We start from the raw sequence: 25513 nt of genomic DNA, 5'->3' as shown, positions 1-25513 counted from the left end.
TATATTTGTTAGTGCATGCTATATTGTGATTCAGAATTGCAGTTTTATTACGAGCCTGAGTGAATGAGATAATGTTCAATTCCTTATATATATTCTCCATGTATACACTGTTTATTACGTGTTTTTTTGCGATAAGTACAATGCAAGCTGTCTCGCTTGCATTGAATTCTTTAAGATATTTGTATCTAATGGATTCGTTACTAGCATAACTGGCTAGGGATCCAGATGCGTGATTAGCCGCGCTATTGCATTCTTTTTATTCGTGAGTAAAGCCTCTGTCTTACCTTGTTTGCTCATAGGCACGTGTCAAGGTTACCCTCAAGGTCACATCACTGGCCCAAGCAGAAACTACATACATGCAAACCGCGAAGTGTGTTGAAGATCCAACTACAGTTATTGCCATAAAAATGAGCCCGCCAGCGCCCTAACTGAAAAATAAATAATGTAAATGCGAGCCAGTGGTTGCCAGTAGCGGCCGGCTGACAATTGTTTCATTCTATTTTTTTAATAGCGGTATACCACCACTTATTATCGTATGCGGAGAAAAGAGTAAGCGTGATAAAAGGCTTATGCGCGGAGCAAAACTGCATGCCAACGATTATGTACTTTTTAGCGAAATACTAAGACTCAATTAAGTTTAAAAAATACTTTGCGTAGGTAACAACGAAATTGTGGAGGTTATACAAAGTGGTGCCATCGTGGCACAGGCGTAAGAATGGGCGTCAAACGCAGTGAGCTCGGTGATTTATGGATCACGTATATGATGCAAAGGGAAAAACACAGGTGCAGTTTCGCTCGACAGGCGAAGCATCGATTGGGATAGCAAATTATTAGACAGCTATACGAAGCAACGATAGTAGATTCATCGGCCGCATAAACTCGTAAACATTCGCTTACACACACGCACGCACACACGCACACACACACACACTTACACACACACACACACACACACACACACACACACACACCACACGACATAAACGCATCCCAGCCGATGACCGCGGGCGTTCGCTGTCAAAACGCGGACGTGAGGAATACCGGCCGCTGCGGCGATTGATTGACCTTCGTGCTGCCTCTTGCTTCAACGGGAACTAAGCGGCCAGAATACAGGGCGCACAAAGCTATCAGCTATCGACACACCTAGACGCTGTACTGTTTGCGTGTCGCTTTCAAGGTATACGGCCCGCGCGGCCGCGCTCAGCCGAGCCATACACAGGCGCCGCCAGAGTGACGACATTTGAATGGCAACGATGAAATTACGATGGCCGAGTGACGAACGACGGTGGAATGATGAAGATGAAATAAAGACGGGAGCGACGAGGACAGAGCGACGACAGCAAAATGTTTACTATGCAACCTGCTTAAAACGTGTAGCTAAATTTCTTTGCTATCGAACAGCAGTGCGGTTCGCGTGAAACGTACTTGCGATTAAACCTAATGTACCAGGGAAGTATGCATGGTTTTAGATAATGGTACGCCGAACGTCACCTGTGCGATGTTAATGGAGACCAGAGAGGAAAGTCGTTAAGCTCTCTGGTTTCCTGGAGTGAACTTCGTTTGAGGCATTATGGGTTATAATTTCAGCCGTACAGCACTGCTGTCCCAATATAGGAGCGGTTGGCAATGAATATGCGGACGCGACAGTATGTCGAGTACACACGCAGAGGGACAATAAACTGTTAACCAAAGCTGGTAGTCTCCTTCGCTAGCACAATAAAGATTACGTGTAAGCTCGTGGAAAGCGCCAAAAGTCCGCAGCGAAAGCGACGTGAACGGCATCGCTTCGAGTAAGGACGGTCGTCCTCTGTTATCGCTACTCCGATTATCGCAGCTCTGACCTAGCGCTTGTCGTGTCGTTTTCGTATCGCTAACCCCCGTTTCAGTTTTTTTTTGTTCTAGCCGCTTATCGCCTATCTGCACAAACGGAGCACTTTGAGTGGATAAGAATAAAAAGCCGACAGATCCCACACCCTGTGAGGACCGATGTTATGCGAAGCAGTGAGCCTACCATGTTAACGAAACGACCATGAGAGCACCAAGGCGTATGCGGCTGTTCCGCGACCTACATGACACGCATGTCGTGACCTATCATATGCGTTTGTCATACACTCTTGTCATACTATGCCGATTTTGGTACACACCAAGACGAAGGCGGTTGTTTCATGACGTGCATGACACGCATGTCGCGACCTATAATATGTGTTCGTCAGACACTTTTGTCATACTGTGCCAAGTTTGGTGCATACCAAGTTAACGAAACGACCATGAGAGCACCAAGACGTAGGCGGCTATATATATATATATATATATATATATATATATATATATATATATATATATATCGATAGATAGATAGATAGATAGATAGATAGATAGAATCTGACACAACCTATCTCACCTTTATGCCGACGTTAATGCGGTTAGCACTGACGCAATGCAGCGATTCACCGCTGCAGAGACCAATTACGATGTATGAGGCGTGTACGCAACCGGGTTTCTCTCTCACGCATCCCGCCGAACGCGCTGCGCCATCTAGCGCCGACGCCGCGAAGTCCGCGTGTGCGCGAATATGCATTCAGACGAAATTCTGCGATCTAAACGCAGGCACTACCACCAGAGCGATTGGCAGGGGCGCTAGAGCACATCCCCTTCCGTAAGTGCCCAACATTTCCTCGCGTTCTTAGTCGTTTTCAGCCTTTTCGGCTTGAACTCGCGCGCTTTGTGTTTAGAAGTTTCGCGCTTCTTTTTAGCCTCCTGGCGCTCTAATGGAAGTGACTTCCATTAGAGCCGCATGTAAGTCTGCTTCTCGCGTCCGGGGTGATTGTGTGTCGAGCACGTCGGAGGGACGCAGCGGAGCCCGCGATCAGTTCGGTGGCAACACGTCGAGACAGCCTGAAATGCCATGGGAAGTGCATTTCTCATCAGCAAAAGTAAAGGCTGTTAAAATGCGAACTTCCGCAAAGGAGCCTTTGTTACCTCTTCATCCGGACACCGGAGAACGACGTCGTCGACGTTGACACGCGCAACTTTCGGTCTCTTCGCCGGCTGCTAAGCATGCTGTCGAACACTTGCTTGAATACACTAGCTTCCGAAGCTTATTCGTCGCTTCAGTCCCCGCTGGTCCATTGGGAATTTGAGCTAGATGAGTAAACGCCTCCCGCATGCAGTAAAAGCGCGAGTTGACGATGCGAAGCACCATTCTTTGTTTCCGAGAAACCGCGATTCGCATTCACGGGCGCGCGCGCGCCAAAGCGGCACGTTGGCTGTGGGTGGCGTGACATCAAGCGACTTCCGGTTGACTACGTCAATTTTTGCGGAGCAGAGAGCGCTGCTCCGCGGAGTGGATCTATCGGTGGAGCTGCTCCCAATCCGCCAATGAAAGATACGGGAGACACTCTCCATCTCCCAATTGAATAGACTTGCTATAGATAGTTTTCATGTGACGTCACGGACGCACCTCTCACTGCGCTAGTACCTAAAGATGGCGGCCACGATGATTTCAATGCACTGTATTATCACGTGCACATTGTTTTGCTTACTGACGGTGACTTCTTTTCACCCGTTTATCGCCGTTAACGCTTTGTAGTTCGACATAAGAGGGGCCATCGTGCTGTCATATACTGTCCCGTTTCTTGATTACACTCCTTCTCGACGTGCTAGTACCTAAAGATGGCGGCCGCGATGGCTTCTGTGCAAACTATCTATACACGGAGCAGAAGAACTACTACCAGAAGTGCTCCGAATCTGCCATTGCAATACACCATTAGTTGGTGGCAACACGCTTAAACAGACAGTTCCTTGAAAGTGAGTGAGGTTCCCAAAGAAAGCTAATCGCATTATTACACGGCTCTGAAGTCTGAACGGGTAGACGTTCTTGTATGACCAGATATATTTACTGTCACGCGGGTACGAGCGCGACCAGGCGCACGCACGTTTTCGAAGGTTACAGAACGCGTGCTATGAGCCGTGTCACGCTCAAACGAAACGAAAAACGGCCAGCGCAGGCGCGCGCAGCTGTGGGACTATTAGTGCAATAGGCAAAGGGCATTTAAGGTTTTAATTCGACTGCATCGTACTATCAACGTTCGCCGTGACTCCGACAATCATCCCCTGGTCAATTATATTCATTGTAGAGATTCCAGATGAGGCCTCACGCCAGAGCGCGCTCGTAAACTGGCTAATAGAGGCACTATATTGCCGCCTCTCTATTTGACATAGTTAAGGATTTCGTTGACCAGCGACGTTTTGGTTCTGGGGTTTTACGTCCCAAAACGACGATTTGATATTGAGGAACTCCGTAGTGGGGAACTTCGAACTAATTTTTTCCACCAGGGGGATCCTTAACGTGCCCCCAATGCGCGGGACACGGGCGTTTATGCGTTTCGTCCTCATCGAAATGCGGCCGCCGCGGCCGGGATATGGTTCCGCGACCTCGTGTTCAGCAGTGCGACACCATAGCAACTAAGCCACCGCGGCGGGGTATGCTTTCACTGTATATTCCTGCAACACATCACTTGTCTCCGCTTGTGCGGTCTCAAAGCTTGGCTCACAAGTGAAACAGTTATTGTTGCCTCCCGTTTTCCTTCTTTTGTGTGTGTGTGCATGAGTAATCGCCGCGAAACAACGCGTGCACGATGCCACCAAAACGACTACTGTAAACTACCACCTCTCATGTCTACTACACTCTACCACCAACCCACCGCCAATAGGCGTGTTTGTCTATTCAATACATGTCGAGAGCACCCGTCGACACCATGACGTTAAAATGACGTAGGCTGGAACTACTAGATGGCGCTGTTTATTTTCCGGTTTTGCTAAGACAGCCAATCCGAGCGCGTTGTTGACAGAGGCGTGGCCAAAGCGATAGTTTCGCGGAAGGCGAACGTTTCAGAAACGTAAAAGTGTAGCCTGCCGCACAATTTCCTTCACTTAAATGCTCAAGTTACATTAAATCCACATAAACGAGACAACAGCGCCCGTAGTGCTGTAGTTCGAGCCGAAGCTTTAGGCAGCGCCGCGAAGATACCACTTTGTATAACCTCGAGAGTGTTTCTGGTTATTTACGAGAATTATTTATTACTAAGCTTCCTTCTATCTCAATATCTTGAAAAGCACACCATTCGCTGTAATGCTGTTATACCTTCTGTACAAGCCTTTTAACGCTTCGCCTTTATTGTATCCATATTAGGAGCAGGTACGTCCATCGGTAGTAAAAAAAAAAAAATCGACTCGCCGACCCGGCCGTGCGAAAGTGGATGCCCAGCGAAGCTGTTGAAAACCACCACTACAACTGCTGAAAGGGGTATGCAATGCTTTATTAGAGCAATAGCTCTATCACTACAGGTAGAAACCCAGAAAACGCTAGTTCCGTAAATATGACCTTCAAGCTCAGCCAAGGTCAAACTGGGATTTAGCCTGCCACTATTGGAAGCTGCTGCGCACGTCGCGTGGGCGCCCATATCTCGAAAGCGATCTGCGATGTGGACAAAGTGGTAGCTCCGTATGCGCTGTGCTTTCGACGCTTCGTTCGCGTTGAAGCGAGACGCAGCATGAAGGTCAATTCGCTCGCTGCTGCTGCGGCGCCGAGCAGCGGCTGTGTGTTGTCGTGCAATTGTAGATGCGGTAGTTGCTGACGGCGCCGAGCAGCGTCTGCGTCTGTGTCCCTTCCCAAAGCAAGCACAAGCGTCCTATCGCTCGACAAAGTTGGTTTAACCTCCTTCAACTACAGCAAATTTTTGCTTCAGATGGCAGTAATGGCAATTTTGACATCACGGCACCGCTGGTCGTATTGCCGTTTCTTTTTCCCTTAGCCGCTCCTGGTATTCAAGCTGCTCCTCGGGAGTCCCAACTAAGCGTTGCCTACCCATAGCGCTGCTGCAACAACAATGAAATCAGTTACTAGGCTGCTTCATTTATATACTAAAGGCTAGTGGCGTCACTATCCACGCCGTAAGCTGCCGTCGCCGCGACAGCTTGCGCAGCAGTAATCTTTACCGGGAAACGTATGCGGGGAGCGCTACGTGCTTCGCCTTGTTATCGGCAGCGCCTTATCTTGAGGTTCAGATGCTTGTTTTGTGCTTGTTCTTTTTCAAACGTATGCCGTTTTTCAAACGTATGTACGTTGTACGTGTGATTACAAATAATGTTTGCACTTTGCGCTTCACTTTGCCGAGTGCTTGAAGCCTGCTTCACCTACACCGCGTGTCGGCCCGGTATTGCACTACCTCCGGCATCGACCCACAATTTTGCCCACGGACGTGGGGGCACGAAAAATGACGACCAACGAGAGGCGAACAACTTCTCTGTAATTTTGGCAAACAAAGCATGGTGAACACAGTATGTGGTGAACACAGCGTGAGTAAGCTGAAGTACGGTAGCTAGCTGGGCGAGTCGGTCGGTACATCTTCATAACTATTACACACAGCGCGCACTAAAAAACATCGACGAAGAATAGACAAACACGAGCGGTACCTAATCAGAGGCCTACCTAATCAGTAAATGGGGTGACAAGTGCGCAAGCCAGGCATCACTCCCACTAAACAACGAAGGAAAAGCTTTTTTAGACACATCTAATCGTTAAAATTACCGGGCTTCTTGCTTTATCGCTGCATTTCTTGCTTTGCTTTTGATTAGGGGAATGTTGGTGCGCGGGTGTACGCATGTGTGACTTTTCCTATATATACGTGTTTAGACGCAATAAACTTTTCGTCGTGAGTCAGCGCTCGTGTTTGTCTATTTTCTGTCCGTGTAATTTAGTGCGCGCTGTGTCTGCTAGTTATGAGTAAACTGAAGGCATGGGTAAAGCTGTGTGGTAGAACGCAAAAACAAAAGTTCCGAATGTTTTTTTTTTCTTTTACACGGTAGCTGTTGTACGCTAGGTTCTGGCGGTTTGCGTGGGTAGGCAAACACTATCTTCATGTGGGCCGATCATGATGTTCAGAGAAGGTCTCAGCTCAATGGCACATCCCCCTGTGGGCTCGGGGACCTGTAACGCACCCTCGGGCGGCCCTTGTCACGTGCGATCTGCGACATTCGCGTTCTACGCAAAGAACGGCAGCGCGACCGTTGCGCCCTGTGCCTTACCGACGATGAGCGAGAGCCTCGCCGTGCAATGGTGCCCACGCGTGCGGCGTACAGACCGGGGACGGAATCGTTGTCGCCACCGTACACGTTCATTCCGGAACCTCAAAGAGGAACCCTGAAGACATCGACAAATTAGGGTGGACCCTCCCGGTGGACCGCAATCCCATCGTCATTGTGGGCGACTCTAATGTCGATGCGTCTCGTCCCTACGCAAAAGTGATTCTTGGCGTTTCTCTTGGAAAGGTTCGGCCTTCAGTGTTACGCCAAGACCAACGTCTCCACGACGCGCCATCAGTCGTGCATAGACCTAGCGTTCGCTAAGAACATTTCCAGTGTCGTCACAGGGCTCGTGGCCGTCTATCATATAGCGACCATAAAGCCAGCGCGCCTCCATAACGAGATCGTCTTGTCGGCACTTAAAATTCCATAATTTATTTAATTTGACACTTTCACGCGGACTGACACGTGCGGTTGTCCCAGTGCTGCTGCAGTTTTCGACAACGCTGCAGGGACTATCAGGAGATTGCAGAGTGTTCGAGCATGGACTCGCGCGTCAGTGGGTAGATAGAGATAAGGCTAGTCAGGCAGCAGCGGTGCCAGCCTGATCGCGATGTTGCAAAATCAGGCACAAAGAGATACAGCAAAAACTGACGGTAAAGATAGCGATGACGTACTTACATTCTTTCTATTGTCTGTTCAGCATTCTTTGCATTGTCTGTTCAGGGGTTAAAAGAATATTAATAAACAGCGCCCCATGTTCGCAATGCCAGTGATGTCGGACGATGAAGCATCTCGATGCCGACATTTTACAGAGTGCACCAGATACACTTTTAGAAGAGGAGTATTAAATACTATGCCTAACTTGATGACGTAGAATAGGCAAAGTTTAGTGCTCTCACCTCCCTGTAAGGACTTACGCAGGTGGTCATATATATATTTCTTTCTCTATAGTCTTTTTTATGCAATCTGTAGAGAGCGGAGGAAGCGAAATACTTCCACCGAACAATCCCGTTGTACATATTAAAAAAATAAAAGAATAATATGGTTTTTTACAAGCTTGATCTTTCGCTGAACAGGTGGCCTTACAATCGCAAGCGGGCAGCCTGGACTAGTTGTATATGCATACTGCGCTTTCTGTATACGCTAGCCTTCCTGTATAAGCACGTTGATGCAGCTGCTCGTATTGGGCACTCCACAACAAAACGCGAAGAAGAAGAAGAAAAAAAGTAACTACGAGGGAAACGCAAGAAAGAAAGTAGAGCGAGGGAGTAAATGTGTCGGTCCCGGATATGGAGAGTGCTTTTACGACCTCCTATCTGGGATTCCCACAGCTGCCGGCTTGTCTGGTATTAGTGTTTTTCTTTGCGTCGATAAATTCCCGTCGAGCTGCGCCCATTAACCGATCCTTTGGTTTTAGCACGTGTGTGGGCGAGAGGAGGGACGCGTGATCTGCGCGGGTTCCGTCTTTTACGCGTCTCGCCTCGGAGCCACGATCGGGACACGAACTTTTGATGGATGCGAGACCGTTTGCCCTTGCTCGCCACGTTCTCGTGCCGTCGTTACAACGTTCATGAAGAGCGATCGTCGTAAAAAGAAAAAAACAAGTGTGCGTGTGTGTGCGTGGGGGGGGGGGGGGGGCAGAACATACGATATGCACATTCTGACGAGCCCTCCCTCTCCTTGTGTACTCATACACCAAAGGGAAGTACTCACATTTGCAGGAATCGAATAAACATCAGATACATCTTCTCTCTTGAATATATATATATATATATATATATATATATATATATATATATACTTGGTCGACACTACAACATAACACCGTGTTTCTTTTTTTGTATAAAAGCCACATTGATAAATTCTTCTGAAGCTCTGAGAAGATTTAGGTCTGTGGCGTTGAAAATGTCTGATACTTGTTGGGCCTTTGTGTTTTTACGTTGCAAAGTAACACATGCTGCATGAGCGATGCCACAGCAGAAGGCTCAGGACTCGCGGCAATTTTATTGCAAAAATGAAACAGGATTGGTTGGTAGGTTGATTGATTGATTGATTGATTGATTGATTGATTGATTGATTGATTGATTGATTGAATTTCTGTCACTTGGGCTTCTCTAACGTGTACGCCTAAGAAGGCAGGGCATTTCGCATTTCGTCTCGAATCCGAATGTGGCTGCAAGGCCGGTTATCGAAGCCGCGACAAGTTGTACCCACAACGGAACACCACAACCCCTGAGTCACTGCATGGAGTGCTCGAAATAAACAACAACAACAACAACAACAACAACAACAACAACCATTGTGGATTATTTTTTAATAGTTGCATTATTTCTTTTTCTGCTTGTGGCACTGTCGCTTAGCATTCATGTAAAGCCGTCGTGCGTACCGCCACACAAGCCCGTCAAATACGATAACGAACTGCTCTCGAAAGTACAGTTTACCTGTCATACTTAGTGCTTTTATCCTGCCGGTATAAACACGTACGTAACTTCTAATCAAGAACGGAGCACACAGCTGTTTTACGGCGAAGCTGTTAAGAAGAAACGGTTTTAGCGCTAGAAGACGAGGACACAGGACAGGACACATAGGACACACGGAACGCTTCGTGTCTCCTGTTGTACCCCATTTTCTTTCTCCGCCTCTTCCAGTGCAAAAAAAAAAAAAAAATTCGCGATGCATGACCAACTCGTCCAAATCACCGCTTTATACGTATATACGGTATGTACGTGCTGTGAAGGCGGAAACCACCGGCGAACGCCGGCGTGCAGCGACGTGGGTGGTAGTGAATGTGAATCAAGGTACGGCCAACAACTCAACCTGCGTCGGAAACCTGAATTTGCCTTGAAACGTATATATCGATGGTTTTGAAGAAACTCGGTAGAGTCACTTAAGACTGCTTACGTTTGGAAATGCGAAAGCATTGTAGTCTCTGTGGCAAAATGTCCTTTCTTTTTCCGCGCGTTTTTCTTTGTCCGTGCCAGCTCTCGCCTGCGTTCTAACTGCGCCTCGCTAAGGCCAAATCGAAACGCTCCAAGCGTCTCACCGCACTCGCTTGCCCGCGAGGAGTGCATAACTCGAAGGACCGCTCAGGGGAGTTCAAATGGACGCTAATGCTTTACACACTCATGACTTGGCGCCACGCCCTCCCCATTGGCTGCACCCTCACGTGCCCAACGACCACACGCACTTGACCACACATTTAGTCAGCCAGGTGGCTGCGACGTGACGTGTGCAATGACGCACGCACTAGGCGCAGCACCGTTAACCAGCCAGAACCGTGGAGCCACCGTGGCGTTTGGGAAGCGTGCTCACCTCGTACCATAAAGGTCCGGGTCGAATTCCCACGCAGACCGAAACGCACCAAATTCTTTTCGACGCTATTAATTTACGTTGCTTAAAGGAACCCCCCCCCCCCCCCCCCCCTGAGAAATGTGATGTCACGTCGAACATTTCTTGACGTGTTTTTACTCATTGCGCCGGCGGTCATTTTCAAGTACCATCTTTCGGTCACGCCGAAAGACATTCTCGTATAATGGGACATTTAATGCTTTCGCATTGAAACTTACCTAATCTATACGTCACTCGAATCGACGACTTTATTTACGCGGTTTATTTTTTTGCTGGCAATCTGTAAGGTTGTTTCTCACGTCGCGTGTCAGTACACTATAGCCGGTGACAACCTAAGAAATAAAACGTTATATGTAGATTGTCCAGCTCAAACACAATACACTCGGTTATTTACTTGACGTCAAGCGATTTCGTGTGTTTTAAACGACCGTTCTTCCTGTAAAGATTGGGCGTGGTTGCACTGGTTACAGCATGAAACCTGAACGCCCGGGCAAAGTTTCTCGACAATCCTGGCATCATTGTATCACTGCATGCTCCTCCGAAGGTAACACTTTAGCGTGAGACAACTAGCTTTTATTTTCTAGTCAACCTAACATTTACATCAGCAGAGCAAGGTCATTAAACTGTGAGCGTATTCCAGAGAGCTAGGTTCTTTTTGAAACGTCAAGGGCAAGTGCACTGCGTTTTAGTGGGGTAGCTTGTTTGTCATTGTTGGTTTGTCACAGGCTACAGGAGGGGCCCTAGTCGACAAAAACGTCTTGTGGATTTAGCTTGTGGGCCCCCTTCTGGTTATGATGAAGTTTAGTTCAACGGAGAAATACCAGAAAATGTCCAGTTCGCGGACGCTGTCAAAGTGCTAGGGTTGCTCCTTGAAGCAGGAGCGGTCTCGAACATGACTCAGGACCGAGCGGTAGCAAAAAGCTAGGGAGGTAACAACGAAAGTTCCCGATGTAAACTGCCCATCGCGGCAAGAGCGACGTACGTGCAGACACAACCGTGCGCGTACGCCTTTAACGTCGAGCGTGTTGATTCCGCGCCACGCCGAATCACCAGAATGGTTGCAACGATAGCAGGTGATGTTGGACGGGAAGGGAAACCAGCGAAATTGCAAATTGGATGCCTCGAACTCCCCAACGACAGTGGTGTCCTTGGCCTTCCCGAACTGTTATCGTTCACAAGAGCAATACAGAGGCGATTACAGATCACAAACTGCTGTTGGTACCCAGAGAAGAGCTTACTGCTGTATTGGCGTTGCACACTTAAGTCCCCTATAGCGCCCGAAGCAGTGCGCCCAAAGCAGAGGCCCGAATGGAAAGCGACCTGAAGGGTACTTTCGAGGAACTTGAGAAGGGTGAAAAATCTGAAGAGCAGTTGCCAATAAAAATTAAGTTTCCTTTCACCGCAATACATTTGGGGGAATAAGATTAAATGAAATGAGCAAATAACAGATAACGCCAACGAGGAAGAAATCGAGTCCCGGAAATTATGCACGAGTTTGACTGGGCAAGAATGTAGCACTTGGTACCTAAGCGTAACATCTCGAGAGGTGATACGTAGTGTCAAACGACCAGTGCCCTAACTGGGGCTATATCACGATTAGTCACTTTGGTCACTGTATACGTAAATGACAATCATGAGCAGATTTTTTATGAAATTCAACGTATGCACCGTCAAGCTTTCGAGAACGGCCATGATATTGTCACGTAGTAGTGACGGCGAAGAAGGCAGCAAAACTGTGATTATAGAAACTAGCGTTTCTTGAGCGAACTTGTGCCCTCAAAAGCAGGCTACACTCAAAGAGCAACGATAGCGGCGAACACACTCGGCGATCGTCGAAAATCTGATCAGCGGGTCAAGCGCGTCGGCTTTTATACATCAGTCGTCGAATGTTCCAGAGTAATCGCTGGGACCCGCGTGCCTTCCACAAAGTTCTACACCATTCGCGTCGCGCATACATGCAATCAGATTACGCAAGGTTCGGCGACAACAGACAGCGGACAGAAGCGTCGATAACATTCCAGAAACTTCCGATACATGCAGGCGCGTCCTGCGCTGAGCGATAACATTTCTTAGACGGTAAAAGCGCTCACCCGTAAAAGATAAACGAGTTCACCGCGTCAATATTATATTTCACTGGCTGTCTAGTTACTGCGGCATTGCCGGCAACGACAAGGCAGATGACAAGACATGCTCGGCTCACCAGCAAGAGCAGTGCATACCAATACCATTGTCAAGAACCGATGTAGCGTGGCAGCTTTACTCACTTGCACGTTACATTTCATTCTGACGCTAGAATTTTAACAGCTCTCGATTATATTCACTGGACTCTGCCTGTCGCGTTCACGAACGTTTATTCATTCCTCATCGGAATAGTCAACAACGCCGTATGCGACTCTTGAGAATGAGATGGGACCATATATATTTAACACATTCTGTGCCATTGCCCAAGCTACAACTCTCAACGGGTTGTTCTGCATTTAGCTGTTTAGACGACAGACTGTTCTCGGAAGCTAAGATCCTGGTACCCTTGTCGCACACCTCTGTACCCGGCGACAATCTCCTGTGGCAGCGCAGCCGCAGCTACGAAGCCGAAGGACACATGTTTTGTTACAGCGCATCTGCATGTAGTTCGCGAATGCATATAACTGGAGCTAAGTAGCGTAACACAAATCGCACCAATTATTCTTCATTTTTTGTTCATTATTTACTTCCTAAAAAAATAAAATGTGCTCAGGAAAAGGCTTTCCGTTAATTGCAGTTCCTACTTATGTATTTCTGCTGCCTAAGTCTGGTTTGAAATCTGGTTGAACCGCCAGCAAAACGTCGGCGCTACTTGTCGTGTTAACACAAATGCAGAAGCTCGGCAAGTGCTACTGCGTGCCCGTAGTTTTTGCTCTGCTGCCGCAGAGCCTTGTCGCCGGGTGTAGTATGCACAAGGCGCCGCAAAGCGCCAGTACGCTTCTTGAAAACAACCGGACTGTAGTCGCCTATAACCTCAGAATCGCAAACAAGCTGCACCCATAAAGACGCAGTACACTTGGCCTTCACCTCTGAAAGAGAGCCGCAAGCGCCGCTGAGGTCCACCCACAATTATATACAAATGATACATGACCAATTAGATTCGCTTATTTCTCTGACGTCAGGCGATATTGCGCGTTTTAAACAGGAATTATATTTTTTCTCGCACACATCGCACTGATTTCAATAAGGAAATTGAATGTCTAGGGCGAATTTTATGGTTGATCTCGGTATCACTGAGCCAAGTTAATATTTTAGCTTGAAACAACGATCTTCATTTTTCTGATTAGCCAAACATTTACATCAGAAGAGCAGGGTCACTAAACTGTGAGTGGACTCCGGCTGGCTCCGCTCTCTGTCAGAGAGGAGGGGAGGGGGCAGAGCGCTCTTTTTCGGTGGAGCTTGTTGGTAATTCTTACTTTTAGAGCGCAGTTCTTTGACGCCCGTTCCCGCGTTTCGCGTCGCCGTCGGCCTCGCCGTCGTGCCTCGTCGTAACCAAGGTCGTCATCCGCGCTGCTCTAGCTGCGCGCTCCTGCTGCCATCTCTCGCGCGCGGCGCGAGTCTTGCTCTCCCCTAGTCATAGAGATTCATACAATAATTACTAGAGAGTACTCTCGCGCTAGTGTTTACGGGAGCTGCAGTGTACCATGAATTACGAAGCAACAGCGCCAACGAAGACGATCACAAGTGGGGAGAACGACACAGGACAAGCGCCTCCCCACTTGTGAAGTATGAACCATCTAGCCCAAATGAATGTTGTCCTGAGCAGTGTACCAGCATGGGAATTAAGGGAAGTACATGGATTTGCCTAAATTTCGTCCTTCTGGCTTCAAACGGCTTTGTGTCTTTGTAAACTCGTCATTTTCAACAATGAACTGTTTAATGAGTAATTAAATAAACATTATGAAAATTGTCTAACTACAGGATTTGAACACAGGAACTCTAACACAGATGCCGGATATTGAAACTATTAAGCCACGGACGCATGTATCGACAAGCGATGTGAAATGTCCTTATGAAATTATCGCGGGCATGAGACGCCTTGAGACGCTTGGCGCGTTTCGATTGGGCCACCTAGACAAGCTCAGTCGTTGCAATTAGTAGGTATTGTGCGTGTTCGCGGCGCCTCCTGCACTTCGAAGAGTGTAGGTTGCTTTGAAGTTTACAATAAGATTTGTATAGCGTAATATACAAAGCCACAATAACATCCGAATCCACAAGCACGAAGACCAGACATATCCAAGTACGTCCCATCATTCCCATGGTAGGACAACGACTGCAGTGCCAGAGTTCCCTCTAGTATATTGTAGGAAACTCTATGTCCCTAGTGCTCCAAAGCCGGATCACATGTTCTCGCCTATCCTCTCACCCCCTTCCTAAGCGCAGCGTCGTTGCGGTGACTCTCGTCGCTAGCGTCCTCTCAGCCTTCGCCGTCCCCTCTCCCGCTGTCGCGGTGCCGGCGGCGGGCGCTCCTTGCCGCCTCGCGCGTGTTCCACGGATCCACGGCGCCTGGCTGTACTTCTCCCGCCTCCACTCTTGCCGCAAACCTCAGAGTTTCATACACTATACCTCCCCTTACCTGGTGCAGTGCCGTTGCGGTGACTCAAAAGACAGTTATAGCGTTTCGTCATTTCGCTTCTTCTAATCACAACCTTATGCATCCACGTTGAGGCCTGTCTGTGAGTGAATGAGTGCGTGACCTCTCCTCAATACCCCTGTTCTCCAACCCGTTTCCTCATCCCACCTGACAAGACACATAAAACAATAATTGCCAATCCCCCCCCCCCCCCCCCTCTCCGCGGCGGTGACCCACTATAATATGGCGCGTCGCCAGAGTGCCGGTTCGATAGCGCCGGATCGCGGTGTGTGCTGCCCGATCCGAAACGCAGAACCACCTCCGTTCGGCACTGCGTGTTCTGTGTGCGGTTGCCTGTTGTCGAATTAAGGCAGCAGGTGCGCTCAAAGATCGCGTTACCAAGAAGCGCAATCATCGGCCATTTTTTTTTTTCATTTTCAAACATGGCGTGTTTCTCAGGTTAGGGTACTGTTCTTGTCAGGATTCGACTCGCTAGTCCGAAATTATGTTCACCGGTCTTGTGTTGAACCTTTGACATCTCCGTATTCTTAGAATATATCCGTGACTGGGGCCAGTAACCAGTGCCACGATTAGTGTCTGTTGTTATGAGCACGTGCGTGCCGCTGTGTATTTCTTTAAACGGATTTTAAGGAAGAACTTTGTGGCAGTGTGGGAATGCGAAAGCATTATAGTCGGTTTGGTGAAATCTTTTCGATTGGTGCTTTCGACATGCATGACACTCTGTACGCTTGAAATGTTCGACAACGTAGTAGGGCGCAAATGGTGACGTGTTCTTGTTGGACAGAATGGACGTTATCTGCCTCACAATTTTGGCGGAGTGGAGAGCGCACATGATGGAACCGTCGCTGAGGGACTGGCTGCGCTCGTACAGCGTCGCCCGCCGTGGTTGCTCAGTGGCTATGGCGTTGGGCTGCTAAGCACGAGGTCGCGGGATCGAATCCCGGCTACGGCGGCCGCATATCGATTGAGATTAAACGCGAAAACACCCGTGTGCTTAGATTTAGGTGCACGTTAAAGAACCACAGGTGGTCAAAATTTTCCGGAGTTCTCCACTACGGCGTGCCTGCCTCATAATCAGAAAGTGGTTTTGGCACCTAAAACCCTATAATTGTTTTTTCGCACAGCTTCACTATATCCTCGGGCGTACGCTCTAGGCACACCCTTGGTCAGCCAGAACCGTGGAGCCACCGTGGCATCGGCGAAGCGTGCTCGTCGCTCACGCCGGAGGCTCGGGTTCGAATCCCACCCAGACCGAAATGTACCAGATTTCCTTTTCAATGTCATTAATTTACTTTGTTTACAGGAAACTCCCTTAGGAAATTCACCTTAGACCGGGCATCTTTTGTCGTGTTTTTACTCTTTGCGCCGTCGGCCAGTTCTTCCACCATCTTTCGGTCACACCTATCACGCCGACGGATCTTCGCTTAAATGGGCAATTATCGCTTTAGCATTTAAAAACGTGTTTACTTTGAAAGCCCAAATGTATTGAGAAATATGAAACGCATCAGGTTTAGAGAAGGGACTTGCAACGTCCTGTTTCTTAGTGACTTCGCTGTCTTTGATGTAAGAGTTCCTGGGACTGGCATACATCTGCAAAGGCTGTTGCTTTGTGTAGGTTATTCGCAAACATTCTAACAGCCCAATTTGAGGCATCTGAACCCTGTGGTCGAAGATGTTAGCTTTAAGGATATGAAGCATACCTAAGAAACTTTATTGATGTGCCTTCATGTTAAGTTTTCCCACATTTGTTGCGAGATATACTTAAAAAATCTGCCGAATAGCCAGGACCACCACGGATGCTTTTCGAGATTACGCACGTTAGCAGCGCTATGGCTATTCGGCTCCATCGACAGCCATGGTCCTTGTTTGCCTGCAAAGCACTGGCCTGGCCTAGCAGTTGCGCTTTTTAGAAGCGAATATTTTTTCTCTCCTTATGGTATGGTGGCCATTGAAACAAGCACTGGCGTGGCCTAGCAGTTGCCCTGAGTCTTTCAAGCGAATACATCTTTCTCTTCCTTATGGTAAGGAGAAAGAAGTGACCGTTGCAAGTAGCTTCGAACTCTCTGCATTTTCCATTTTATTTTCAGTAATTTCTGCATTCAGTGACAAGAAAACTGGGGGACGTCGTCCTCTGTAATGGGAGACCCGAAGCGCGCCCAGCAATTGGTTCATGAACGGCCAGTTCGTTATGCCACCTCTTCGTGAGTGACCTCTTCGACCCCCAGCTTGGTCCCGATTGAGTCATCTGATGGCTGCTCCACTTAAGATATGGGCTCGGACAGCGATTTTACGTTGGTGTCAAGCCGACTTCTGGAGGGAAAGATAAGGACATCACCAACCAGTCGTCAGGCGACGAAAAAGGCAAGTGGCAAGCAGTCATACGCTATTGCATACGCACCACCAACAACAGACAACCTCAACTCATTGAATAGGCAGAGCCTGTCGGAATATTTCGAAGAAACTGCCCATGGTAAAGTGGCAGAAATACGTATAAAGGCTCGATAGAACATCCCCTCGGTGGAAGTCAATACACCGACAATACTGGAAACACTGAAAAACGTCACTCAGTTGGGAAGCATCCCTGTTCGTGCATTCCCTACATATGGGAAGGAAGCGACGACAGGCGTCATCTACGACATGGACATTGTGGGGTCTTCAGGTCTCACAGGAGTACGACCACGACGGGTTCGAACTTAGCGCGCTACAGGGCCACGTCAGCCGTCAGCCTTTAGCGCCGCTGCGTGCGAGCTCAGGCAGCAAGGGGCTACCGAGTTACGCACGCAAGAACACAGTATTGCCCTGAGTTAACTGATACCGTTTATTGTATCCGGCGGCACCCGACACTGCACAAACGCCCGGTCCTGGGGCGGCGGGGAACAAAAGGGGTCCCGAACCAAGGGCGAAAAATACAGCCGGGGGCGTCTATAGCACGTTGCTGCGAGAGCACAGGCTCAAGTTGGGACACGCCGCTAGGAAAAGTCCCGGCGGCTATGCTGCTTGCTCTCGCAATAACCAATGGGCCAAGTCTCGAGAGCTCGGGCAAACTCCTTCGGCTTGCGCCTCCGATAAGTGCGGCTCGGCGTGGTACGACCTCGCGCGAGCACTAGGCACCCGTTCTTCGGCTTTGCGACTGGACAGGATCAATACGAGGTACCCGCTACCCGCACGGGCAAAGGCACCGTGCGTGAGCTCAGTCCTAGTCTCAAAGCTGTCGGCGGAAGAGCGGAAGCATGTAGGTACCCGGCGCAGTCCCAAGGGCGAAGAGACACACTCACGCCACGAGAATAGCCACCAGGGTCCGCTTCGTGACGTTGTAGCTCATGTAGCTTCGCCCTCACCGCGAACCGTCGCGAGTGGAGCGCCACCACTGACAACTGGTTCGGAGCAAAGAGGAAGTGAAGCGTAGGGATTGCAGAAACAGGTGAAATGCGCCCGCTCCATGGAGCATCGAATTCCTCAAATCTCGACAAAATTGATATTACACACATTGATCTCGCGAAACATCTATCATCGTCGGCTGTTGTGCCCAGCTTTCACCATTTTGGACGATCCCGATGTGTGAAGGTAGCGTTCCAGTCGTAAACTTTGCCAACACAGATCAAGGCTGGATATGCGAGGCATTCGGTACGTCTTTACGTGCCTAAGCTTTTACAATGTCACAAGTGTATGAAACTTGGGCATGTGAGTGCAGTTTGCAAGGGGGCAGTAACATGCAAACGATGTGGTGGACCTCATGGAGACAGCGATTGCAACGTTGCTGCAAAGTCACGACGCAACGTCAGAAAAGTGCCCAAAGATCAGGAATGAAATGGGTATTTTGAAGAAGATGGCTAGAGATCACTCCACACACAGGGAAGCGGCAAGGGCTATTCGCCACCACAGACGCCGTTCACGACACCGACGTCAACGGGACCACAGCCCTCCTCGCGTAGAAGGATCGACGGCTCAAGTGCAGCTTCCACCCCCTACTCGCCTGAAGAATGAAGAAACACGTGCCTCAAAGCCTTTGTATTTTACGAAAGTGCAAGGCGACTCGTCATCGGACACAAACACATCGGGGACTCAGTGGCCCTCGTTACCATCAAGGCCTGCGGGAACGCCCTTATGTAGCGCTCCTACATGTACTGGAGAGATTGATAATACGGGTGATATTAAGACTTCGATTTCTCTCCGAGGAGCCTCCCCGCGCATGGACGATTTTCTGCGATTCCAAGCCTCCTCCTCAAACGATTGACTGTGTCCTCAGACGGGGCCCGTATTATTCAATGGCTGTAGAAATTACACAGCATCACGATCACTCAAATAGAAATGGTCACAATGTCACCTTCAGTAGATACCTTCACACTGTGGCGTGATAGGGAACGAACAGACAGACGCTGAAGAGAAAACTACTTTAAATAATGCTTCTGAGTACGCATTCCGTTCTCACGAACAGACACAAACGCCCTACTTCGTCGCGTAATACGCAACCGTATGTTGGAACACTGGACCCAACAAGATCGACGACACAGGCGAGTGAACAAATGGGACCAAGAAATGAAATTTTGTATGCCTCACAAGCTCAAAAGAAGCCAAACAAGCATGGTGCACCGATTCGCCTTGGTGTCGCACTCACCAACCGTTATAGACATCTGATAGGTTGCAGTGATACTAGCCCAAACTGTGAATACTGTAAGGTACCAGAAACGCTTGGTCATATATTTTGCGTGTGTCCCGCGTACGCGCAAGAACGACAGCAACTGGTCTCCTCCATTGCAAACGCCGATAAAAGGCTGCTACGAGTCGAGTTTCTTTTAGGTCCTTGTCCTAATGCAAACAGCGCAGCCCTGGTAACAAGTGCTGCTATATAGCCTTTCTCAAAGCCACTGGCCTGGACGCACGGCTTTAGAGATACCACAACATTGTGAACTTGTATATACGCATCTCTTCCTGATACCATCATCATCATTCATCAGCGCTTTTCCTCCCCGTCCCTGTTCTCCAGTGTAGAGTAGCAGGCCAGAGCAAGTTATAGCTCAGGCCGACCTCTCTCCCTTTCTGTAAATAAATCTCTCTCTCAACTTTTCTTCTGCCCTTTCAATGCCGAGAGTGCATGCTCACGCCATGCTGGAGAAAACTTGCGTTTGTTGGCGTCTCGTGTCGTGGTTATGCCCGTTCTGCCGTGCTTCTTGCATGGACGCCATCAGCGTTCCGACCACGTATTTACGACATGGAAGTAGGTTACCCACGGCAGTGAATGTAATACACTGACGGCATCCTAGCGTCCATGTTGGAGTGCCACCACGTTCGGAAGCAGTGTCCGTGACGTAACGTGAAAGCTATTACACCTCTGAGAGTTTTGTGGCATCTCAACAGTGGCGTCACCAGGAATGTTTTTCGGGGGGGGGGGGACATTCTGGGGAATTTTGGGCGTAGGAGGCACGTGTCCAGTGTGTCCCCGCCCCTGGATCTGAAGGTTTCGAGCATGGGGATTTAATGCTCTCCTTTAGGTGCCGTGTTCGATGGTCGCATTGCGTCGTGTTTCACCGCCAGGGGGCTGATGGTCGCTGCGCGCGTTCGTCGACGGCGTTCCGCTGGGCGTCTACTGTCGACATGCGCTGTTTCTTCGTGCCGGCTCCCACAGTGGGCGGTATGCGCATGATCTTGGAAAGCGAATGGTCGGAAGAGTAGTGCATGGCCTGCGTTGAATAAACGAGCGGAGAAGAGAGGCGCAACTGCGCCCGCCATTGCCCCCCGCCCTCGTCGTCACTCAGTCGTCATTCCGTCGACGTCGTGCAGCCATCGTCGTCACAAAGTGACGACTCCGTTGTCGCCAGGCCAGATCGGTCGTACTGCCGTCTCCGTCGCACAGTTGTCATAACATCGGCGTCACATTATCGGCGTCAGGCCGAAGGAGACGTGTATGTGGCTGAGAGCGCGAAAAAGCCTGTCTTACCATCTAGGAAGAGCGCGATTTTCATATTTTCACAGCTACATTCATGCTCGATGCTTGTCAGAAGGTCCAGCACTGCACCCATAGTGCCACGCCACGGTCTAAGCTCTGTCAAGTAATCAAATGGCACTTTCGTGTTTGCGCACCAACACTGAAGTATGTTAAATGCGAAGCAATTTTTGGCGAATATTTGCCTCTTTCTCCGTATATATATAGCCAAATACGTCTTGGTGCTCTCGAGATCGTTTCGTTAATTTGGTATGTACCACATTTGGCATAGTGTGACATGAGTGTATGACGAACAAAAATTATCGGTCATGACATGTTTGTCACGTAAGTCATGAAGTAGCTGACTACGTCATGGTGCTCTAATAGTCGTTTTGTTAACTTGATATGTACCAAAATTGGCATAGTATTACAAAAGTGTATGATGAACATAAATTTTAAGTCATGACCTGAATGTCATGATATGCATGTCATGTAGATCATGAAACAGCCGCCTTCGTCTTGATGCTTTCATGTTCGTTTCGTTAACTTGATATTTGCCAAAATTGGCCTAGTATGACAAAGAGTGCACGTCGAGCATAAATTATAGGTCATGACATGCGTGTCATGTCGGTCATGAAACAGCCGCCTCATGGTCGATTCGATAACTTAATAGGCTTTCTGCACACTGCTTCGCATTACATCGATTCTCACAGGGCGTGGGATATGCCAGCATTTTTCTACCATCTTCTTCATTACTTTACAAAGGCAGCTTGTGAGGCTTACGGGCCGGAAGGGGTCAAGACAAATTGGTGTCTTTACAGGTTAAGGATTGCGATTACGCATACGAATCTCCATCAAGCCCAAATTATCTCATTTACCAAGACACTAGGATTTCCCATGCGGTTAAGCAACCAGAAACGCACCGCTATTTAATTCCTTCGTTTTCGCAGTCTTCCAGCTTCGCTGCAGTTCATCCAACAAGGTTGCCATCATAGCTGTGTTCGGCTTGGCGAGCACTTCCCGGTTTGTCTCAACATAAGGATTAGTTCGTGTCGTGTTCTAATCCAACAGTTAAGACACCGATCATCGAGATAATTCACCATGAGTGGACATATACATGAGTGAACATTCATTTGCCAGTGCGCGCACAATGACTCTCCGTCTTTCCTGATCTTTACTCCCCTTTTCTCTTGCCCGGGTGTGATGTTGGTTACCTACCTGCATTTCCTTCTCGTCTCCCTCTCTGTTCCTATGAAGCAGGAGAAGAGACGCAGAAGTGCTCGTTTTTTTTGTTTGTTACGACCTTATACAGCCAGCAGGCAATGAAACCAAGAAAAGCGCACGTGTAATTACCTGCGCTTGAAATTGAAAAGTATAATATACCGAAGAAAAGGGGAAGTGAAAGAGGACGAAAAAGTAACTTGTCGCCGGTGGGGACCAAACCCTGAACCTGCCCAATTTGGGGGAGCCCTCGTTAGGTGGGAGGGCGCCGAGAACCGCACAGGGTGGCGTCCTTGGCCTGGCGTTGTGGACAAGTATCTGTAGGATTGAGTGTGCCTACCTTGTGCACGAACTAGAAGTCAGTGTTGTCGACGGGTTGCTGAGGCGCTGGCACACGCGATTCTTTAAGATTCTTACGGGCAACCTCGATCTTCGGGTCATGCCTTATTAGCGACCAAAGAGTCCGTGGATAATTTTATTAGTTTTTTATTTTTAAGCACGGCGTGTTTCTCATGGTAGGGTACTGTATTTGTCAGGATTCGTCTCGTTAGTCAAATTATGTGCATCGGTTGTGTGTTGAACCTCTGACAACTCCGTATTCTGAGAATATGTTTGGGATTGGGATCAGTAAATATTCTGTCTTTTTTCATGAGTACGTGCGTGCCGCAGAGTTCTTTTTTTTTGTCAGGATTTTAAACGAAAGATTCGGCACAGACACCCAAGACTACTTACGCGCGGCGGAGTGGGAAAGCATTATAGTCAGTTTGGTGAAACGTTTTCGATTGATGTTTTAGACATGCATCAAACTCCCTACGTTTGAAATGTTCGGCAACGTAGTGGGGCGCGAATGATGAAATGTTCTTGTTGGACAGAATGTACGTTATCTGCCTCACGATGCGGTTAAGTGGAGAGTGCACATGATTGGGTCGTCGTCGAAGAGCTGGCTGCGTTCATGCAGCCATGCAGTCCACGGGCGTCAATGCATGCACTAGGGCACACCTTTAGTCAGGCGGAACCGTGATGCTGCCGTGGCGTTGGGTAAGCGTGCTCGCCGCGCACCCCGTTGGCCCGGGTTTGAGTCCCACCCAGGTCGAAATGTACTGGATTTTCTTTTCAAGGCCATTCATTTACTTTGTCTACAGGAACCTCCCCGAGGAATTTGACGTCAGTCGGAGCATTTTTTCTTGGCGCGTTTTTACTTGTTGCGCCGTCGGCTATTTTTGGTGCCATCTCTTGGTCGCGCCGAAGACTACGGATTTTCGCGTAATAGGACATATAATGCTTTCGCATTAAAAATCGTCTCTCCTTTGAAAGCGCAGTAGTATATTATTACTATTATTACTACTATTATTATTATTATTATTATTATTAGTCGTAGTAGTAGTAGCAGTAGTAGTAGTAGTAGTAGTAGTAGTAGTAGTAGTAGTAGTAGTAGTAGTAGTAGTAGTAGTAGTAGTAGGAGGAGGAGGAGGAGGAGGAGGAGAATTAAAGAGAGGGGGCGGAGATGTTAACCAGAAATGCTCGTAAACGTTTATTGCATGAAGGGGATTGATGGGTGAGTGGGTGGGGCCCTCAGTCCAGGGCTCGACTGGCCTTAGCCAGTGGAGCCTTGGACTTAGGACCAGCACTTAGGAGATCCAGTTGGCTCATCCGTTCCGTGCTAGCAAGCTAGGTCTCCCACTGCCTTTTTCTGGGTATTTGCCCCAATTTGAGGGAATTGGTACTTGGGTGCCAATTAACTGCACTCCCAAGTAATTTGGGCATGAGTGGGCCGCTCTTCACACCGCGGGCAGATGTCCGCGTATTGTGTGGGGCTTATATGGTGTTGTCGGTATAAATTTGTGTACGTGTTTGTTTGTAGTCGGCACAATCACAAGCCTGTTACGCTTTAAGGTCCTGGTGCGTATTACTATATTTTTGGCGGTGGCGTCATTGGTCTTGCAAGACATCACGTGAGTTTGTTAGAGGTTCGTCGATAGGATTGGTCGGCGCTCGGATGTGAAACGCTTGAGCTAGCCGGTCCGCCCTTTCGTTTCCCTCCACTCCCGTGTCTGCTGGGCGCCATACGATGGCATGATATTCTTGTACGCCACGTCCCAAAATTTGTAAGGCCGCCTTGGGGATGTTTCCAATTAAATATAGGCGGCAGGCTACTTGGCAGTCTGTGTGTACCAAGGCTGACTCTTCTCTCCGGTCTTTATCCTTGATGGCTGGGACGATTGCTACCGCTTCTGCCGTGCTGACTGAGTTAGCTTTGATAGAGGCTGTTATGGTTGATCACTGCCTTACAGCCGCTAGGCAGTATCTGTTATATTGCATTTTAGCTACGTCCATATAGACCGTTCCGGGATGTGAGCCGGAGCGCTTTTGTAGGTTCTTAGACCCTGCCTGCCTTCTTGGGGGGTGGTCTTTAGGATTAATGTATTTTAGTATTGCAGAGACTAGTATTCGATTCTGTATTTCCCGGGGCATTGGGGTGGTTTCCTCGCTTATGTGCTGTGCACGTAGGGGATACCGTAAGCGCTCGAGCAGGGCCCTGCCTGTATTGGTGACGACATTGAGTCTTTCCCATTGAGATATTATCACTGCGGCTGCGTGCTCTTCATACATGTACAAACCTAGGGCCTGTGATAGTTGCGGCAGCGAGGAAACGATTGAACATATCCTCCGTCATTGTCCCCGCTACAGCTCCCAGAGACAGTCGCTCGTGACGGAGTTGGCACGCCTCGACGACCGGCCGCTTTCTGAGCAGACGATCTTAAAGTGGCGGCTGATGCAATCTTCACACCAGAAGGCGATGAAGGCACTGCCGAAGTTCCTCCGGTCAAGCGACCTGTTTGAGCGACTGTTACCCCCGTGAGTTCCTTCGTGCGTGTGTGTTTTTGCTTTCTTTTTTTCTTTAATCTCCCTCTATTTGTATGTACGTGTGTTTTTCTTTATCTTTCCGTCTCCCCTTCCTCCTTCCCCAGTGCAGGGTAGCGAACTGGATATCTATCTATCTTCCGTCCGGTTAATCTCCCTGCCTTTCGTATCTCATTCATATATATATATATATAGGGCGCCCGGTCGATCTGTGGCGGTATACTTAGGCAGTCTCAGAGCGGTTTTGCGCGCTGTGCGTATCAGGATGTTGATGGCTCGTATTTCAGAACTTGTAGGGTGCAGGTGAGGTAGGTTGCATGTCACCCTGCTGATCATGAAAGCGTGTATCAATCCGATCGTTTCGTCCTCAGCCCTTCCTGTGGGAGGTTCGGGCCATTTGATGCACTGTAGATTTAGGCAAGAGTAGGGTGTGAGCTTATCTTTTTTTTTTCTTTATTGCC

The 25513-nt window shown here is 48.7% G+C and overlaps 1 protein-coding gene across 3 annotated transcripts in view; it reads right to left on the bottom strand.

Moving 5' to 3' along the window:
* LOC126520673 (solute carrier family 35 member G1-like) overlaps positions 1-25513 on the bottom strand; it is a 68143-nt gene that overhangs the window by 27539 nt on the left and 15091 nt on the right. Inside the window, exon 1 of one of the 3 annotated variants that reach the window (XM_055063835.2) lies at positions 7986-8318. The exons of the other annotated variants lie outside the window; for them this stretch is intronic. The gene's annotated coding sequence lies outside the window, so the exon portion shown is untranslated. Of the gene's footprint in view, positions 1-7985; positions 8319-25513 lie in introns of those variants that run through there. 3 annotated transcript variants of the gene reach the window in all.

This window comes from Dermacentor andersoni, chromosome 3 (assembly GCF_023375885.2).
Source record: "Dermacentor andersoni chromosome 3, qqDerAnde1_hic_scaffold, whole genome shotgun sequence".
In the NCBI taxonomy this organism is placed as follows: domain Eukaryota; kingdom Metazoa; phylum Arthropoda; class Arachnida; order Ixodida; family Ixodidae; genus Dermacentor; species Dermacentor andersoni.
Note: the sequence above shows the minus strand (reverse complement) of the source record. Positions and strands in the feature narration are given on the sequence as shown.